Consider the following 18,277-nt stretch of genomic DNA (forward strand, 5'->3'; position numbering starts at 1 on the left):
ATTCTGACCACTTCATCCTAAGACACCTGCATATCTTCACCAGTGAGGCTGGAAAGGTATCAACTTGCCTTCCCAGACTTTATTGAGTGAGGGTGATCATGTGACTCAGTCTCCCCAGGCCATAACTTCCTTCTCTCTCTGGGAAGGCTCACGCCTGGTACATGGCAGCCTTCCCTAAGGATAGCAGAGCATCAGATCTCCTCCTGGGCTGCTGTGGATGGTAGGCCGCCGGAGTCGGTGAACGATCTCAAGATGCCTGGATGGAAACTTGCTCTAAAAGCCATTGACCGGGTAGCTTCTGGGGAGACCATCCTCTGAAACCAGAAGGCCTTTGCTAACTCCCTGAAATCCTGGAACGAGTCCCTCAGCTCTAGGTTGGTTACTCTGCCTGGGAAGTCACCTGCCATCAACAGGGTTTCCCACATGGCCAATGTGGCAAAGTCTGGCTTGGTGGGTGACTCTGAGAAGAAGTTTAATGCCTTGAAAGTTCCTGTGCTAGAGAATAAATTATACTGCCAAGGTGGATCCTGAGGAAAAAGAAGATATGAAAAGTTGTGCTGAGTTTTTGTCTCTCTCAAAGACCAGGATTCAGGAATATGAGAAAGAGCTGGAGAAGATGAGGAACATAATTCCACCTGATCAGATGAGCACTGAGGACTTCAATGAAGTCTTCCCAGAAACCAAATTAGACAGGAGGAAGTACCTGTACTGGCCTCATAAGCCATTTGAGAATTTATAAACTTGAGTATGGGAGAAAGTTCTGGTCCTCAGATTATAAACTCTGGACATTAAAAATAATTACATAGTGCAAAAAAAGAAAAGCTCCAAAAAGAAAAGAAAAGCTCCTTCTGCCTTCAATGAGCAGTCTCCCTACCTCAAGAGCATCCTCAGTTGTTCCAATTTTTTCTTTGAAGCTAAAAAAACTTAAGCTACTGTTTCTCAGGTTTTCTCATACAACCACATGTACTCCTTACTAATGATTATGTAACCAACTAAAATTCTATTTATGAAAATCTCATAACAGCATGAGAAAACATTCATGTAAACGTTAAGTGAGAAAAACTCAAAGTAAAATGCATATGGAATCTAATTACACCTACATAAAATCGATGCCAAGAAAATCCCCCAAATTTCTTTGGTGTTGAAATCAAGGGCATTGTTTTTCCTTTTACAATGTTAAAATATTTATTTAGTGTCAGGCCCCAGGCCAGGCACTTTTAAATGATTTCATTCTTTTCACTTTTTTGCACATTTCACATTTTGTTTAGAATGAAAAGATGTTACTAAATATAAGAATTCCTTTGTCCTGGAAAACTCAAAGGAAAAAAGATGAACCAGTTATGATTTGGGAAAAGATCCACAGAAGTAAACTTTGCCAGTCCTCTAGGGACTACCATCATAGATTTGTCAACTAACCAGGAAAATGTGTGCTGGAGGTATTGGAAGCCTGGCAGGAAATTGACAAATTAACCTCAACTACAAAAAAGTCATACTATCTGCTTGATTTCATCAGTATTGCATAAATAATAATGGTTGTTGAAAACGAGGAGAAAACAACCAAGTTTTATGATTTTAGCCCTAGAATGACAGGCTGCTATGGGGCTTCTTAATATTATTTTGGAGGGATAAGCTATTGAAATGCAGATCCATTCAAATCCGACTGAGATTACAGCTTGGAGTTAATTAACTGAGTTCCTATTGTGTGTAAACTGAATTTTAAAATATAATCAAAGTATCTAGATGATACTATTTCTGACCTGCTGTGATGTCATGCTGACTATCTTATTTCCTTGATGCCATGCTCCATTCCATGAAAGAAACTGCAGGAGGTTGTAATGCATTTTCTCCAATGATGAGGTGATGTGGACTTAACGCCACCTGGCCAGGTGAAGATTTCTGCTTAACTCAGGGTAAACCAGGAAACTTGACCACATCCTTAAGCCCCCTGGGGGAACCATCCAAGCAGTTTTGGCAGCAGCAATGCCACAACTCAGCCATCTAATTCAGCTGTCGGAACTGGGCTGGGAGTTATCCTTTTCTGAAGCCACCTAGAAAAAAAGTGGGGCTTCGAGGGTGGCCAGACAGTTATATTACATGACACTCTTTGGTTTTCTTTGGACTCTATGTGTCTGGTCTGGGACACAGCCATAGGGCTCCCAAGCTCTAAGGAGTGTGTGTATGGCCAGTGTCTTCATTTAGACATGCATTAATCTCATCTACTTTTTAATTCTCAAGGTGCACATACCAATCAAATGCAGACACTATTTCCAAGCCGCTGTCTCCATCTCCTCTCTGCACTGTGTCTGCTACAGGAGGGAGCAGCATGGTGAGGGGTAGGGGATTAAAGCCTGCACACCTCCTCCTCCTGTTGATACTAAATTGCTTTTGTCCCTTCTGCATCCTTCCCATGCAGCTGATACACACACCTGCATCAGGCTGTTGAGCTGATGAGGACTGAATGGGCTGTGTCTACTCATAAAGCTTGGTGAAAGCTTCCAGGTCTCTGATCTCTGCTTGGCAACTCACCAGCATTTCAGGAGATGAAATAATAAATTCGTCTCCAAGGTAACCCTCTTTCTGGCTTGCCAAATAATCTGAAGGATCCCCTAAGTTTGCATAATATACACACCCAGAAAATAAGGCTCAACAGGATGAAATCAGCAGGGAGAGAGCACTGTCTGCCAGGACCAATGAGTCTGGGCAGCAGCATTTTGAGTCCACCTCTGCCCGACCTCTCACCTCAGTTTTGACAACCAGATTTCAGATGTATCTCATCACACCCTTAGCTATTCCATTCCTGGGGCCTGGAGTCCCGGCCCTAAAGCCCAGGCCTATGCCTCAAATCCTGCACACTGACTGATGACAGGCTCTCAGTTCAGTTCAGTTCAGTTCAGGCGCTCAGTCATGTCCAACTCTTTGCAACCCCATGAATCGCAGCACACCAGGCCTCCCTGTCCATCTCCAACTCCCGGGGTTTACTCAAACTCACGTCCATTGAGTCAGTGATGCCATCCAGCCATCTCATCCTCTGTCGTCCCCTTCTCCTCCTGCCCCCAATCCCTCCCAGCATCAGAGTCTTTTCCAATGAGTCAACTCTTTGCATGAGGTGGCCAAAGTACTGGAATTTCAGCTTTAGCATCATTCCTTCCAAAGAACACCTAGGACTGATCTCCTTCAGAATGGACTGGTTGGATCTCCTTGCAGTCCATGAGACTCTCAAGAGTCTTCTCCAACACCACAGTTCAAACGCATCAATTCTTTGGTGCTCAGCTTTCTTCACAGTCCAACTCTCACATCCATACATGACTACTGGAAAAACCATAGCCTTGACTAGACGGACCTTTGTTGGCAAAGTAATGTCTCTGCTTTTCAATATGCTGTCTAGGTTGGTCATAACTTTCCTTCCAAGGAGTAAGCATCTTTTAATTTCATGGCTGCGGTCACCATCTGCCATGATTTTGGAGCCCCCTCACCAAAAAAATTCTGACACTGTTTCCCCATCTATTTCCCATGAAGTGATGGGACCAGATGCCATGATCTTCGTTTTCTGAATATTGAGCTTTAAGCCAACTTTTTCACTCTCCTCTTTCACTTTCATCAAGAGGCTTTTTAGTTCCTCTTCACTTTCTGCCATAAGGGTGGTGTCATCTGCATATCTGAGGTTATTGATATTTCTCCCGGCAATCTTGATTCCAGCTTGTGCTTCTCCCAGCCCAGCGTTTCTCATGATGTACTCTGCATATAAGTTAAATAAGCAGGGTAACAATATACAGCCTTGACGTACTCCTTTTCCTATTTGGAACCAGTCTGTTGTTCCATGTCCAGTTCTGTTGCTTCCTGACCTGCATATAGGTTTCTGAAGAGGCAGGTCAGGTGGTCTGGTATTCCCATCTCTTTCAGAATTGCCCACAGTTTATTGTGATCCACACAGTCAAAGGCTTTGGCATAGTCAATAAAGCAGAAATAGATGTTTTTCTGGAACTCTCTTGCTTTTTCCATGATCCAGTGGATGTTGGCAATTTGATCTCTGGTTCCTCTGCCTTTTCTAAAACCAGCTTGAACATCTGGAAGTTCATGGTTCACGTATTGCTGAAGCCTGGCTTGGAGAATTTTGAGCATTACTTTACTAGCATGTGAGATGAGTGCAATTGTGCAGCTCTAGAGGCTGCTAACCTAAGCTGCATTTGTTTTTTCTTTTTTGAAAAAGTAAAGCAAAAAGGTTCTAATTTTATTGAATGTACCCTGTGTTGATGATCCCTATGTGCTACCTTTCATCCATTTTAAATGTTCAACTCCACTGCAGTTCAATTATCTGGAATCTTGAAGAAATCATGGCAGCCTCTGTGTTTCTGAGCAATGCATCTCTATTCCTCTTTCTCTATATTCCAGTTTTTTGATCTTGACCAAGAACTTTGTTCTGAGCTGCTGCGTAACACAGGGAGCTCAACTCGGTGTTCAGTGATGACCTAGAGGAGTTGAGGGGGGGTGCCTGGAGTGGGATTGGGGCTGAAGAGGGAGGCTCAAGAGGGAGGGACATATGTAGGCTTACAGCTGATTCATGTTGTTGCAAGCAGAAACTAACACAACATTGCAAGGGAATTATACTCCAATCTTCAAAAAAAAAAAAAAAGAAATTCCTTCTGGATGGATTGCTATCTCATTCTATGGCTGGGTACTAGGTTCTCCCTATGCCACCATCCTGGGAATCCTCTTCCCCTTTCTCTCATCTGAGCTTGCTTTTAAGGACTTCCTCTGGAGAAGGGAATGACAACGCACTCCAGGATTCTTGCCTGGAGAATTCCATGGACAGAGGAGCCTGGCGGGCTCCACAGTCCTTGGGGTCGCAAAGAGTCAGACACGACTGAGCAACTTCCACTTTCCTTTCAGATTTTCTCTCCATCGGGACCTCAAGCTCCCACGAGTGCTAAACTCTGAGGACAACAGGTTTGCCAGCTGAGGTGACATTTCTCAGAACAACTAAAGAGCAGCAAGTTCCCCCAGAGTTGGTCCCATCATCTTGCTGTCTTAGGCTGCCTACCACATCCGGCCATCCCACCTCACCACCCTGCTGTAATTAATCACACTGGGCTATTTAAAAGGTTTACTTCTAAAAATGGCCTAAGTTCTTAAGGCTCATTCTCCATCTCCCAGTCACCACTGTAGACACCCACACATAAGCCAATTGTCTAATCAAGGCTTGGGGTCCTCAAATGTCATTCTTCCCTCCAAGGCAATCAGAAACCCCTATTAAAGAATACAGAGTCTCCACTGACTGTAAAAGGAAACTGTAGTGAATGCTCTACTGCTTCCAAGTGTTTAGAAAATAAAAGGCTATAAATAGAGCTGTAGAAATCAACAATAACTGATTCTCCAGACTTAAAGTCTCCATTTTGAACTAAAGCAAAGATAAAATTAAGATGACAGATGGGCTTTATCTCAAGTACTAAGCTGCTAGGTTGGCCACAGTAACTCTACTGAGAGCACTGTGTTGAGAAGGATTCTGAGGCCAAATCTGAGCTGAATTGGCAATAATCCCATGATCAATTAATTAGTGATACACAGGACCAAGTTACTCAGTCACTCAGTCGTGTCCGTGCAGCCCCATGGATTGAAGCCCACCATGCTCCTCTGTCCAAGCAAGAATACTGGAGTGGGTAGCCATTCCTTTCTCCAGGAGATCTTCCTGACCCTGGGATCAAACCCACAAGACCAAAGAGAGGCAGTTATTTGCCAGACCTGGAGTGATACTTTGCATGGGCTTTGGAGCCAGATCTAGGGTCAAATTCAAACTCAGCCACCTTTGCCTAGAATAATATTTAACCTCGAGTTAACATTTCCATGCCTACTAAAATAATGATAACAGCACTATACCTTTAACAGAGTATTAAAGTTCCCATTAAATGTTTGCAAAGCAAAATATGTTGTATTAATACATATTAAATGCCCAATAAACAGAAGCACTTATGATATTAATTCTTTAGCTCCAAAGTCAGTTCTCAAAAGTAAATGCCCTAAAATAGGCTCCTCTGACTCAAAGGTTTGTTTACGTTGATTCCCATCTTGTTTTCAAATCAATAAACCACATGCTGGTGTGTAGGAGGCACTGGGAAATAGTCGATGATAAATACAGCATTTCTGCTCAGCATCCTCTCCACCAATAGCACCTCTGCAGTGGCAGGCACGGAGGACTATGAGTGGATCTAGACTGAATTCTCAGCTTTTCCTAAAAATAAGCTCACAGACTGAGTCACCCCTTTATTCCCAGGATCCTCTGAAAGTTGAACAGGATGTCACAGTGTCCAGAAATAGCCTCCACATTCCAACTCTAAATTGGCCTCCATCGACAATCAGGCTTTCAGCTGAAGTTAGTTCATATGCTTCTTCTGGGTTTCCGCCTACAGAGAATGACTCGAGTGATAATAAGAACTAAAGGTGACCCCTGCACAAAACAGAGAGGCCACCTCAGCACCTTCAGCAATTTACCAGCTCCAACAGCAATGGGACACCAGGCAAGCAGGCAAGCACCCTTGCCTCCACTCTGCCACCAGAGCAGTCTCTGATAAACTCTGGGTCTTCTGGCTCCACCAACCACAGGACCAAGTCCTGACCCCTGAACCTGGCATGCCTGGCCTTCTGTGACCCAGCACCCACTGCCCTTATGGCCTCACTTCCTGGCACGCTCCAGCCACATCCACCTCCTCGTCATTTCCTGCTGCTGCTCTGCTCCATCACGAGCCTTGAGCCTTTGTCCATGCTGCCCGTTTGGCCTAGAACTTGGAACAAAGATCGTTCTCATCTTGGCCACCCTCACCAGGCCTAGGCTACTTTTTGGCTTTTTAGGGAGGACAGGAGGGTCCGGATGGAGCCCTGGGGCAGAGCAAGGGAATGAGCGAACCTATGAGACACAGGCCACATAGACCACACTGTGGGGACCCAGAGGAGAGGTGGAGGGTCACGGGGCAGGTGTGCTGGAGGCAGAGAGATGTGCAGGACACAGCCCTGCATGAGCTTGGACAAGTTACATAGCCATGTTGATGTCTTCTCTGAAGTGAAAGGCAGAAAATGACACCTGCCCTGTTCTTTGATGCACAAGAAGAGCATTAAAGTGAGAGAATTCTGCAAAAGCTAAAAGAGCTATGAATCCACCAAGAATGTTTTCGTCATTCTTGGTGATGAGGAAGAGGACAATCCAGGGCCTTGAACAAAACAGCCCTGATGGTTACTGAGCTGATATTCTGAGTTCTGGGATGTGGTCTAAAGCTCTACCCTCTGTTTTTAACTGGCTTTTGCAGAGGGGATATTTACCCTTTCTTCATCACATCTTCCCTGGTGGCTCAGATGGTAAAGCGTCTGCCTGCAATGCAGGAGACTCAGGTTTGATCCCTGAGTTGGGAAGATCCCCTGAAGAAGGAAATGGGACCCCACTCTAGTACTCTTGCCTGGAAAATCCCATGGACGGAGGAGGCTGGTAGGCTACAGTCCATGGGGTGGTAAAGAGTCAGTCATGACTGAGAGACTTCACTTTCATCACATCTTAGTGTGAAATGCTGTTCTTGGCCTTGACTAGAAGCTTCGAAGATAAACGGCTTCTACTGGAGACAGAGGGTTAGGGGACCCTGAGGGTCCTGGGTGCTAAGAGGAAGTCAGGAGTGTGACAAAACGCAGAGGCTTGAGTCATTCATGCTGAATGGCATCCCACTACTCTTGAGTCCCTGGGCCACTTCCCTTGCGACACGGTTTCTACTGCCACAGCCACAAGCAGACTAGGATATGAATGGCCGTCACTGTGAGATGCAAGTGCCACCTGACAACAAGCAGAGACCCTGGTATGGGTTGAATTATGTCCCTCCACTCATGCAAAGAGGTGACTCATTGGAAAAGACTCTGATGCTGGGAGGGATTGGGGGCAGGAAGGGAAGGGAACGACAGAGGATGAGATGGCTGGATGGCATCACTGACTCGATGGACACGAGTCTGAGTGAACTCCGGGAGTTGGTGATGGACAGGGAGGCCTGGTGTGCTGCGATTCATGGGGTTGCAAAGAGTCGGACACAACTGAGCGACTGAACTGGACTGAACTGAACCACGGATACAGTGAAGACCTCAGCCCTCAGTTCAGTTCAGTCATGCAGTCATGTCCAAGTCTTTGCGACCCTGTGAACTGCAGCACTCCAGGCCTCCCTGTCCATCGGCAACTCCTGGAGTTTACTCAAACCCATGTCCATTGTGTCAGTGATGCCATCCAGCCATCTCATCCTCCATCGTCCCCTTCTCCTCCTGCCTTCAATCTTTCCCAGCATCAGTTCTTTTCAAATGAGTCAGTTCTTTGCATCAGGTGGCCAAAGTTTTGGAGTTTCAGCTTCAGCATCAGTCCTTCCAATGAACACCCAGGACTGATTTCCTTTAGGATGCACTGGTTGGATCTCCTTGCAGTCCAAGGGACTCTCAAGAGTCTTCTCCAAAACCACAGTTCAAAAGCATCAATTGTTCTGTGCTCAGCTTTCTTTATAGTCCAAATCTCACATCCATACATGACTACTGGAAAAACCATAGCCTTGACTAGATGGATCTATGTTGGCAAAGTAATGTCTCTGCTTTTTAATATGCTGTCTAGATTAGTCATAACTTTTCTTTCAAGGAGCAAGTGTCTTTTAATTTCATGGCTGCAGTCACCATCTGCAGTGATTTTGGAGCCCCCAAAATAAGTCTGTCACTGTTTCTACTGTTTCTCCATCTATTTCCCATGAAGTGATGGGGCCAGATGCCATGATCTTAGTTTTCTGAATGTTGAGCTTTAAGCCAACTTTTTCGCTCTCCTCTTTCACTTTCATCAAGAGGCTCTTTAGTTCTTCGCTTTCTGCCATAAGGGTGGTGTTATCTGCATATCTGAGGTTATTGATATTTCTCCCAGCAATCTTGATTCCAGCTTGTGCTTCATCCAGCCCAGCATTTTTCATGATGTACTCTGCATAGAAGTTAAATAAGCAGGGTGACAACATACAGCCTTGACATACTCCTTTTCCTATTTGGAACCAATCTGTTCCATGTCCGGTTCTTACTGCTGCTTCCTGACCTGCATACAGATTTCTCAAGAGGCAGGTCAGGTGGTCTGGTATTCCCATCTCATTAAGAATTTTCCAGAGTTTGTTGTGGTCCACACAGTCAAAGGCATAGTCAGAATATGACCTTATAAATAGGGTCTTTACAGAGGTGTTGGGCTTCTCAGGTGGCGCTAGTGGTAAAGAACCCACCTGCCAAGGCAGGAGACATAAGAGACATGGGTTTGATCCCTGGGTTGGGACCATCCCAGCCCAGGAGGAGTTGGGCATGGTAACCCACTCCAGGATTCTTGAATAGAGAATTTCATGGACAGTGGAGCCTGGCGGGCTATAATCCTTAGGGTCGCAAAGAGTCAGACATGTCCAAAGTGACTTAGAACACACATACATGCCCAGAGGTCATGAAAATTATATCATTATGGCGGGGCTTAATCCAGCATGATTGGTATCCTTATGAAAAGGGGAAATCCAGACATGGACACATGTAGAAGAGCTTGTGAAGGGATAAGACAGAGACAGGGACAAGACAAGGAGAAAAGCCTGGAGCTGACCTCACCCTCACAGCCCTCAGATGAAACCTAGCTTACTGATTCTGGATCTCACATTCCAGCCTCTGGAACTGGGAGACCATACACTTCTGTCATTTAAGCCAATCCAGTCTATGGCACTTGGTTATGACAGCCCTAAGGAACTAACAGGGACTGTTTATAACAATCCAGGGGAAAAAAGAACTTCAGAAGCTGCAGTAGTCCGAATTGTTAGAATGTCCATGGGTTCACTGGGTGAAAAGCACAGGCACTAACCCCACCCAGGACATTCTGAACCTGCTGACCTTACTGTCAGAGGAAACCAACTAGCAGTGGCTCATTTTCATCCATGTATTTTGAAACTCCCTTGTGGCCATCCTGAATACCCAGGCTCCTGGTTCATAGGCACGACTCCTGCCTCGATGGTCCACAGCACAGTGTGCTCTGTGCCCAGCTGCTTGGGGTACATGCATGCAGTGGGGTCACTGTTGGTCAAGGATGCTGCTCACTATTGCTTTCAAGGTCACAGTGGGTGTCCAGCCCTCTCTTTTCTCAAGGGGAGATCGGTAGCTCTCCAGGAATGAGATGAACCAGACTGAAAGTTGCTCTCGATGTGGAAGGAAGGCATCAAGAGGGGACTGAACTCAAATACTGTGGATCAAAAAACTGTCACCTGCCACTCCAGTAAACAAGGCTGCTGCCCACCATCAAGCCATCAGCAACTGCAGACGCCCCAGAGGTGTACCCTGAGGGGAATTCAAGGAGGAGAATAAAAAGGATACTGGCCCCAGATAGTTAGGATGCATATCAAAAGAAATTTCAATGAGCCAAACTCTTGCATCTTCTCATACATAGAAAAGCACTAAAATCTGGAGGGTTGTGTGTATGTGTGAATAGCCATCTTTTGAGGTTGAACTACATGCTTGTTTCATCAGCAAAAGCTCCTGTGTATCCTGCCTCTTCCCTCACCTCTTTGTTTGTTTGTTTGTTTTTTAATTTTCCTGGTAAAGTTTTATTTTTTTTTAATTTTTACTTTATTGTACTTTACAATACTGTATTGGTTTTGCCATACATTGACATGAATCCACCACAGGTATACACAAGCTCCCAATCCTGAATCCCCATCCCACCTCCCACCCCATATCATCTCTCTGGATCATCCCCATGCACCAGCCCCAAGCATCCTGTATCCTGTATCGAACACAGACTGGCACTTCGTTTCTTACATGATAGTATACATGTTTCAATGCCATTCTCCCAAATCATCCCACCCTCTCCCTCTCCCTCAGAGTCCAAAAGTCCATTCTATACATCTGTGTCTCTTTTGCTGTCTCACATACAGGGTCATCATTACCATCTTTCTAAATTCCATATATAGGTGTCAGTATACTGTATTGGTGTTTTTCTTTCTGACTTACTTCACTCTGTATAATCGGCTCCAGTTTCATCCACCTCATTAGAACTGATTCAAATGTATTCTTTTTAATGGCTGAGTAATACTCCACTGTGTATATGTACCCCAGCTTTCTTATCCATTCATCTGCTAGATGTCCCTCACCTCTTTGGAACATTCCCTCAGGGCTGTCTGACAGGCAGCACTGTACCTGGCTACAGTGTTCAATAAGGTCACTGAACAAAACATAATTCTCAGCTTTTAAGTTGTGCGATTTTGGTGAGGGCAACACAGCCCACGCGTCCTGTCACGGCCCCAGATAAAAGGGGAAAGCCGGTAAAGCAACCATTTCATCCGAGTGAGCACTTACTGGGTGTCTAGGATGTGACGGCTTCTCTCTCTTAAACCTGGGAACCCCAAGTGGGGGCCAGATGCTTCCCTGCCTTTTGAACTTAGACAGGAGACAAGAGACACAAGGCACCTGGGAGAGTTTCGACAGAAAGTGGTACAGAAGAAGGAACCTGGGGAAACTCGCTAGGGAAGAGCCTCAAGCAGGTGGCTGGGGCAGCATCAGGTGAGGGAACAGTGCATATCTCAGCTCAGTTGTGTCCAACTCTTGGTGACCCATGGACGGCAGCACTCTGTCCAGGAAATTTTCCAGGTTAAAATACTGGGGTGGGTTGCCTTTTTTCTACTCCAGGGCAGAGAGGGAGCTTTAAAGCAGACACCTGGCTAAGAAAAAATTCAGGGGGAATTCTCTGACTGTCCAGCAGTTAAGACTCCACACTTCCACTGCAGGGGCCAAGGGTTCAATCTCTGATTTAGGAACTATTTAATAAAATCATGCATGCCATGTGGCACCACCAGAAAAAAAAGCTAAAAATAAATAGTCATACCTTATTAAAAAAAAATTCAAGGAGTCCAGGGATGAGCCAGAACTCACGACAGCCATTTAAAGGCTATTATCACTAACCTGTAGCTGAAATATTGTATCACCTTCAGTTACAAACAGAAGGACAAGCCTCAGAAATATCTTCAGTACCTATGACTTTGTCATAAGTAGCAATCACAGGTATTGTCTTATTACATTATAGTTGTGGGAGATGAGTATCACTTATGTTCATCAATAATTAGAAATCAGGGTATGTATTGGAATTGTCACTTCAGTTCGGTCGCTCAATCATATCCGACTCTTTGCGACTCCATGGACTGCAGCACACCAGGCCTCTCTGTCCATCACCAACTCCTGAAGTTTACTCAAACTCATGTCCATTGAGTCGGTGATGCCATCCAGCCATCTCATCCTCTGTCGTCCCCTTCTTCTCTTGCCCTCAATCTTTCCCAGCATCAGGGTCTTTTCCAATGAGTTAGTTCTTTGCATCAGGTGGCCAAAGTACAGGAGTTTCAGCTTCAGCATCAGTCCTTCCAATGAATATTCAGGACTGATCTCCTTCAGGAAGGACTAGTTGGATCTCCTTGCTGTTCAAGGGACTCTCAAGAGTCTTCTCCAACACCACAGTTCAAAAGCATCAGTGCTCAGCTTTCTTCATAGTCCAACTCTCACATCCATACATGACTACTGGAATTGCCACAGCTTTTATTTAATACAATAATACAGAAGCATGTGCTGTGTGGTCAGTCATGTCCGACTCTGTGACTCCAATGACTGTAAACCACTAGGCTCCTCTGTCCATGGAATTTTCCAAGGAAGCATACTAGAGTGGGTTGCCATTCCCTTCTCCAAATATAGAAGCATATATGTTACCTATCACAATTTTCTAATAATGACCTGCCTGTATTTCAATGTAATTGGTCATCTTTTTAATCCTATGTATTTTATCTTGTGCATTGAAGCATTATTCTGAGTCCACAAGCCTGGGAAGGAGTCTGAGACATAAAACAGTTTAAGAATACTGATTTAAGGTTAATAAAATATCAATAACCTCCTATATGCAGATGACACCACTGTTCTGGCAGAAAGTGAAGAGGAACTAAAGAGCCTATTGATGAAAGAGAAAGAGGAGAGTGAAAAAGTTGGCTTAAAGCTCAACATTCAGAAAACTAAGATCATGGCATCTGGTCCCATCACTTCATGGCAAATAGATGTGGAAACAGTGGAAACAGTGTCAGACTTTATTTTTCGGGGCTCCAAAATCACTGCAGATGGTGACTGCAGCCATGAAATTAAAAAAGACACTTGCTCCCTGGAAGAAAAGTTATGACCAACCTAGACAGCATATTAAAAAACAGAGACATTACTTTGCCAACAAAGGTCCCTCTAGTCAAAGCTCTGGTTTTTCCAGTAGTCACGTATGGATGTGAGAGTTGGACCATAAAAAAAGCTGAGGGTTGAAGAACTGATGCTTTTGAACTGTGGTGTTGGAGAAGACTCTTGAGAGTCCCTTGGACAGCAAGGAGGTCCAATCAGTTCTGAATATTCATTGGAAGGACTGATGTCGAAGCTGAAACTCCAATACTTTGGCCACCTGATTCGAAAAACTGTCTCATTTGAAAAGACCTTGATGCTGGGAAAGACTGAAGGCAAGAGGAAGGGGACGACAGAGGATGAGATGGTTGGATGGCATCACTGACCCAATGGACATGAGTTTGAGTACACTCCAGGAGCTAGTGATGGACAGGGAGGCCTGGCGTGTTGCTCCATGGGGTCTCAGAGAGTTGGACATGACTGAGCGACTGAACTGAAAGTGGCTTGGGCGCTATGTGAAATGTACTGTGACGGCAGCAATGTACTGTGACGGCAGCAATGTACTGTGACAACACTGATACTGTGCTTGTCCTCCAGGAGCTTATAATCAAATGGAAGGAAAGAGATGGGAATTACTCTCTTTTCCCTCCTCCTTGTGCTTCCTGCTGCTTATTCCCATCAAGCCAATTATAGCACCTCTGCCAGTCCATACGGCAGCTCTGCGGGATTTAGAAAAGATACCTCTTCCTCAAGATATCTTTCTGGCACCTGCTAGAAAACTGCCCTAACCAATACGAAGCCACAGTGAGCATGTGTGAATGGTGCCCCCGGGAGCATTTACCACCCCAGATGAGGGTCTGACTGATACATCTCTGCAGAGACACCAGGTAAGAAGGCTCCTTATGAACAGAGGGTAGGCAAGGATGTCCTTATCCCCTAGACAGAAGTACATCAAAGATAAGCCATCTTCCCAAGACAGTCAGAGTTGACATGGAATGAAAACCACTTGTCCTCTCAGGCTCAGGGCTTTACCCTTTGTGAGAAACTTGTATTTTCATGGGTGATTCTGGAAATTAAAAAAGCCTCCACGGCTTCAAGGAATGAATCCCCGCAGGGTGAAAGGGAAGACTTAAAGCAATGAATCTCTAATGCTGAAAGTATGGGAACTACATTTGGTCAGATAACCCTTATATTATACTACACTGGTGGTTCTCAAAGGGCTTATTTTGTCCTCCAGGGAACATTTAGCGATGCCTGGGGACACTTTTGATTGTCATGCTGGGGCATGGGCGGTGCTACCGGAATTTACTGGCTAGAGAGCAGGGATACCACTAAGCATCATACAATGCACAGGACAGCCCCCGTTCCCACAGTAAAGAATTATCTGGACCACGCTGTCACTAGCGCCGCAGTCAAGGAAGCCTTACCCTAACCCCAAGCTCAGCTTCCTGTTCTCCCAGCAGCTGCTCAGAAGTTATCCAGAAAGAGAATTTCAGGGTCTGGCATATGTCTGACCAGAAAGGCAAAAGCCATCTGCTGATCAAGGGAGGACCCATAAGTGTCCACACCATGGCCTGCTCCAGCCCTCATCCCCCCTGTGCTCACACGGCCGGTCCAAGTATGGCAGTAATCCCTTTCTAAATCTGATTTCACAACTGTGGCTCTGCTATCTCTCCAAACCTTGGGCAATTTGAAAATATTTACTAAGTCACCAAAGTCCCTTTGGAAATTTCCAGGCAAACAAGACTCAAAATTGCAGCTGGCCCTTTTGGACAAGTAAGGGAAGAGGGGCAGAAAGGAAACAGTTGATGGTTCAGGGAGGTCAAAGTGGACTCTGCTGCCATAGGCCATTGGCAGCTTTGACCCCCACTGGTCACTTCATTTGCAAATGAAGCCACTCGCCCGCCCTATGGCTTCCATAAGGTAACTGACTCTCAGTCAAGGGCTAATGAACGACAGGGCAGTGGGTCAGAAGCCACTATCCACTGGCTTCCTGCTCTGGCTCAGAGAACGTGGTGGGCGTGTTCTCTGACTCCCATTCTGACACTGCACCCTTAAAATCCCCCAGGGTGCACAGCATGAAGCTCCTGGCAATTTCTGGGGGGAAATAAAAATGACATGAAGAATCACCAGTGCTTTTCCTCTCCCCTCTTAACCCCTATCAATGGAAAAAAAAAAAAAAAGGCTTTAAATGTAATCATTTATTTTTAGACAGGCCAAACTGATACCTCTAAGAGATCAGATTTTCTGGTTTTCAAAAGAAAACACATAGTTGGCTAGAGAGCAAGGATATAACAAGGAAACTCTAGAGAAGCAAAACTCAACATGTGACCATTTCAGTAACTATAAGCCTTTCATCATAGTAGCCCAGAAAAAAGTGAAAAGGGTATCTATGCTTTACTGTTCTTCTTTCTCTTTTACTCTGCCTTCTTTATTTTTAAAAAATTTTATTGAAATATAGTTGATTTACAATGCTGTTAATTTCAAGTTTGGTGCATAGCGATTCAGTTATATATATACATATATATACATATATATGCATATATATACATATACAATGTTTAACTTCAGTATATATTCTTTTTCCTTATAGGTTGTCATAAGATATTGTGTATAGTTCCTCATACTATACAGTAGGCCTTCATTGTTTACCTATTTTATATGTTATAGTGTTTATATGTTAATCTCAACCTGATTTATCCTTCCCTTCACCCCCGCTCTCTCCTTTGGTAACCGTGTTTGTTTTCTATGTCTGTGAGTCTATTTTGCTTTTGTAAATAAGTTCATTTGCGCCATATTTTTTAGATTCCATATATAAGTGATATTTGTCTTGCCGATTTACTTCAATTTTTAAAAAAAAATAATCTCTAGTTCCATCCATATTGTTACAAATGGCATTATTTTATTCTTTTTTGTGCTATACTGGGCTAAGTTGCTTCAGTAGTGTCCATCTCTTTGAGATGTATGGACTGTAGCCCGCCAGGCTCCTCTTTCCTTGGAATTCTCCAGGCAAGAATACTGGAGTGGGTTGCCATGCCCTCCTCCAGGGGATCTTCCCAACCCGGGGATCGAATCTGCATCTCTTATGCCTCCTGCACTGGCATGTGGGTCCTTTACCACTAGCGCCACCTGGGGAGCCCATGTCTTGGCCACTGTAGATAGCGCTGCTGTGAACACTGAGGTGCGGGTATCTTTTCAAATTAGAGTTTTCTCCAGATATACGTCTAGGAGCTTTACTGTTCTCAACTGTCAGCAACCAGGCAACAGTCACATCTTTAGCCATAAGATTCCTAGAACTTTCATAGGCAAAACTCTCTGACATAAATCACAGCAACATCTTTTTTAATCCATCTCCCAGAATAATGGAAATAAAAACAGAAATAAACAAATGGGACCTACTTTAACTCAAAAGCTTTTGCACAGCAAAGGAAACAATAAATAAAACAAAAAGACAATCCACAGGTTGGGAGAAAATATTTCCAACTGATATGACAGATAAGGGATTAATCTCCAAAATTTACAAACATCTCACAACACTTATCAGCATCGAAACAAACAACCCAACCAACAAATGGGCAGAAGACCTAAATAGACATTTCTCCAAAGAGGACACGTAGATGGCTAAGAGGCACATGAATAGATGTTCAACATCGCTAGTTATTAGAGAAACGCAGACCAAAACTACAATGATATATCACCTCACACCAGTCAGAATGGCTATCATCAAAAAATCCACAAACAACAAATGCTGGAGAGGGTGTGGAAAGAAGGGAATCCTCCTACCCTGTTGATAGGACTGTAGATTGGTACAGCCACTATGAAGAAAAGCATGGAGGTTCCTTAAAAAGCTAAAAATAGAGCCACCATATGACCCTGCAATCCCAAGAATACATGCAACCCTGTGTTCACTGCAGCACTGTTTACAACAGCCAGGACATGGAAGCAGCCTACGTGTCCATTAACAGAGAAATGGCTAAAGAAGATGTGGTATGTAAATACAATGGAATATTACTCAGCCATCAAAAGGAATAAAATGATGCCATCACAACAACATGGATGGACCTAGAGAGCATTGTGTTGAGTGAAGTAAGTCAGGCAGAGAAGGAGAAATATTGGATGACATCCCTTATATGTGAAATCTAAAAGGAATGATACAAATGAACTCACAAAACAGAAAGAGACTCACAGACTTAGAAAATGAACTTATGGCTCCCAGGGGGAAGGGACAGTTAGCGAGTTTGGGAAGGTCATGTACATACTGCTGCTGCTGCTAAGTCGCTTCAGTCCTGTCCGACTCTGTGCTACCCCAGAGACGGCAGCCCACCAGGCTCCCCTGTCCCTGGGATTCTCCAAGCAAGAACACTGGAGTGGGTTGCCATTTCCTTCTCCAATGCACGAAAGTGAAAAGTGAAAGTGAAGTTGATCAGTTGTGTCCGACTCTTAGCGACCCCATGGACTGCAGCCCACCAGGCTCCTCCGCCCATGGAATTTTCTGGGCAAGAGTACTGGAGTGGGGGTGCCATTGCCTTCTCCCATGTACACACTGCTATATTCAAAATGGATAACCAACAAGGACCCACTGTATAGCACATAGAACTCTACTCAATGTTATGTGGCATCCTGGATGCGAGTGGAGTTTGGGGGAGAATGGATACATGTCTATGTATGGCTGAGTCCCTTTGCTGTTCACCTGAAACTACAACAACATTGTTAATCAGCTATACTCTAATACAAAATAAAAACGTCTAAAGTTTGGGAAAAAGTAAAAAAAGATTCCTAGAACCTTAAAGGCAAACACAATCATAGAAGATATGGAGTCTAGGGCAGGAGTCAGCCCAAGTTTTCCCATGAAGGGTCAGAAAGTATTTTAGGCTTTGCAGGCCATATGGTCTCTGTTGGAACTACTCACTTCTGCTGCTGTAGTATGAAATCAGCCATAGACCATGTGCAAATGAATAGTAATGAGTATGTTCTGATAAAAAGTTATATGTGGATACGGAAATCTAAACTTCATATGATTTTCACATCATGAAACTTTTTTTTAAAAAAAATTTCCATTGACACATGTAATAACCGCATATTACTCACAGGC

General features: G+C 44.4%; 1 protein-coding gene and 1 pseudogene across 5 annotated transcripts in view; one reads left to right on the plus strand and one right to left on the minus strand.

Annotated features, from left to right (window-relative positions):
• Positions 1-18,277, minus strand: part of PALM2AKAP2 (PALM2 and AKAP2 fusion) — a 513,846-nt gene that overhangs the window by 337,304 nt on the left and 158,265 nt on the right. The gene's annotated exons all lie outside the window — the stretch shown is intronic.
• Positions 253-739, plus strand: LOC138433231 (ATP synthase subunit d, mitochondrial pseudogene; annotated as a pseudogene).

The sequence above is a fragment of the Ovis canadensis genome, chromosome 2, assembly GCF_042477335.2.
Source record: "Ovis canadensis isolate MfBH-ARS-UI-01 breed Bighorn chromosome 2, ARS-UI_OviCan_v2, whole genome shotgun sequence".
Taxonomy (NCBI): Eukaryota; Metazoa; Chordata; class Mammalia; order Artiodactyla; family Bovidae; genus Ovis; species Ovis canadensis.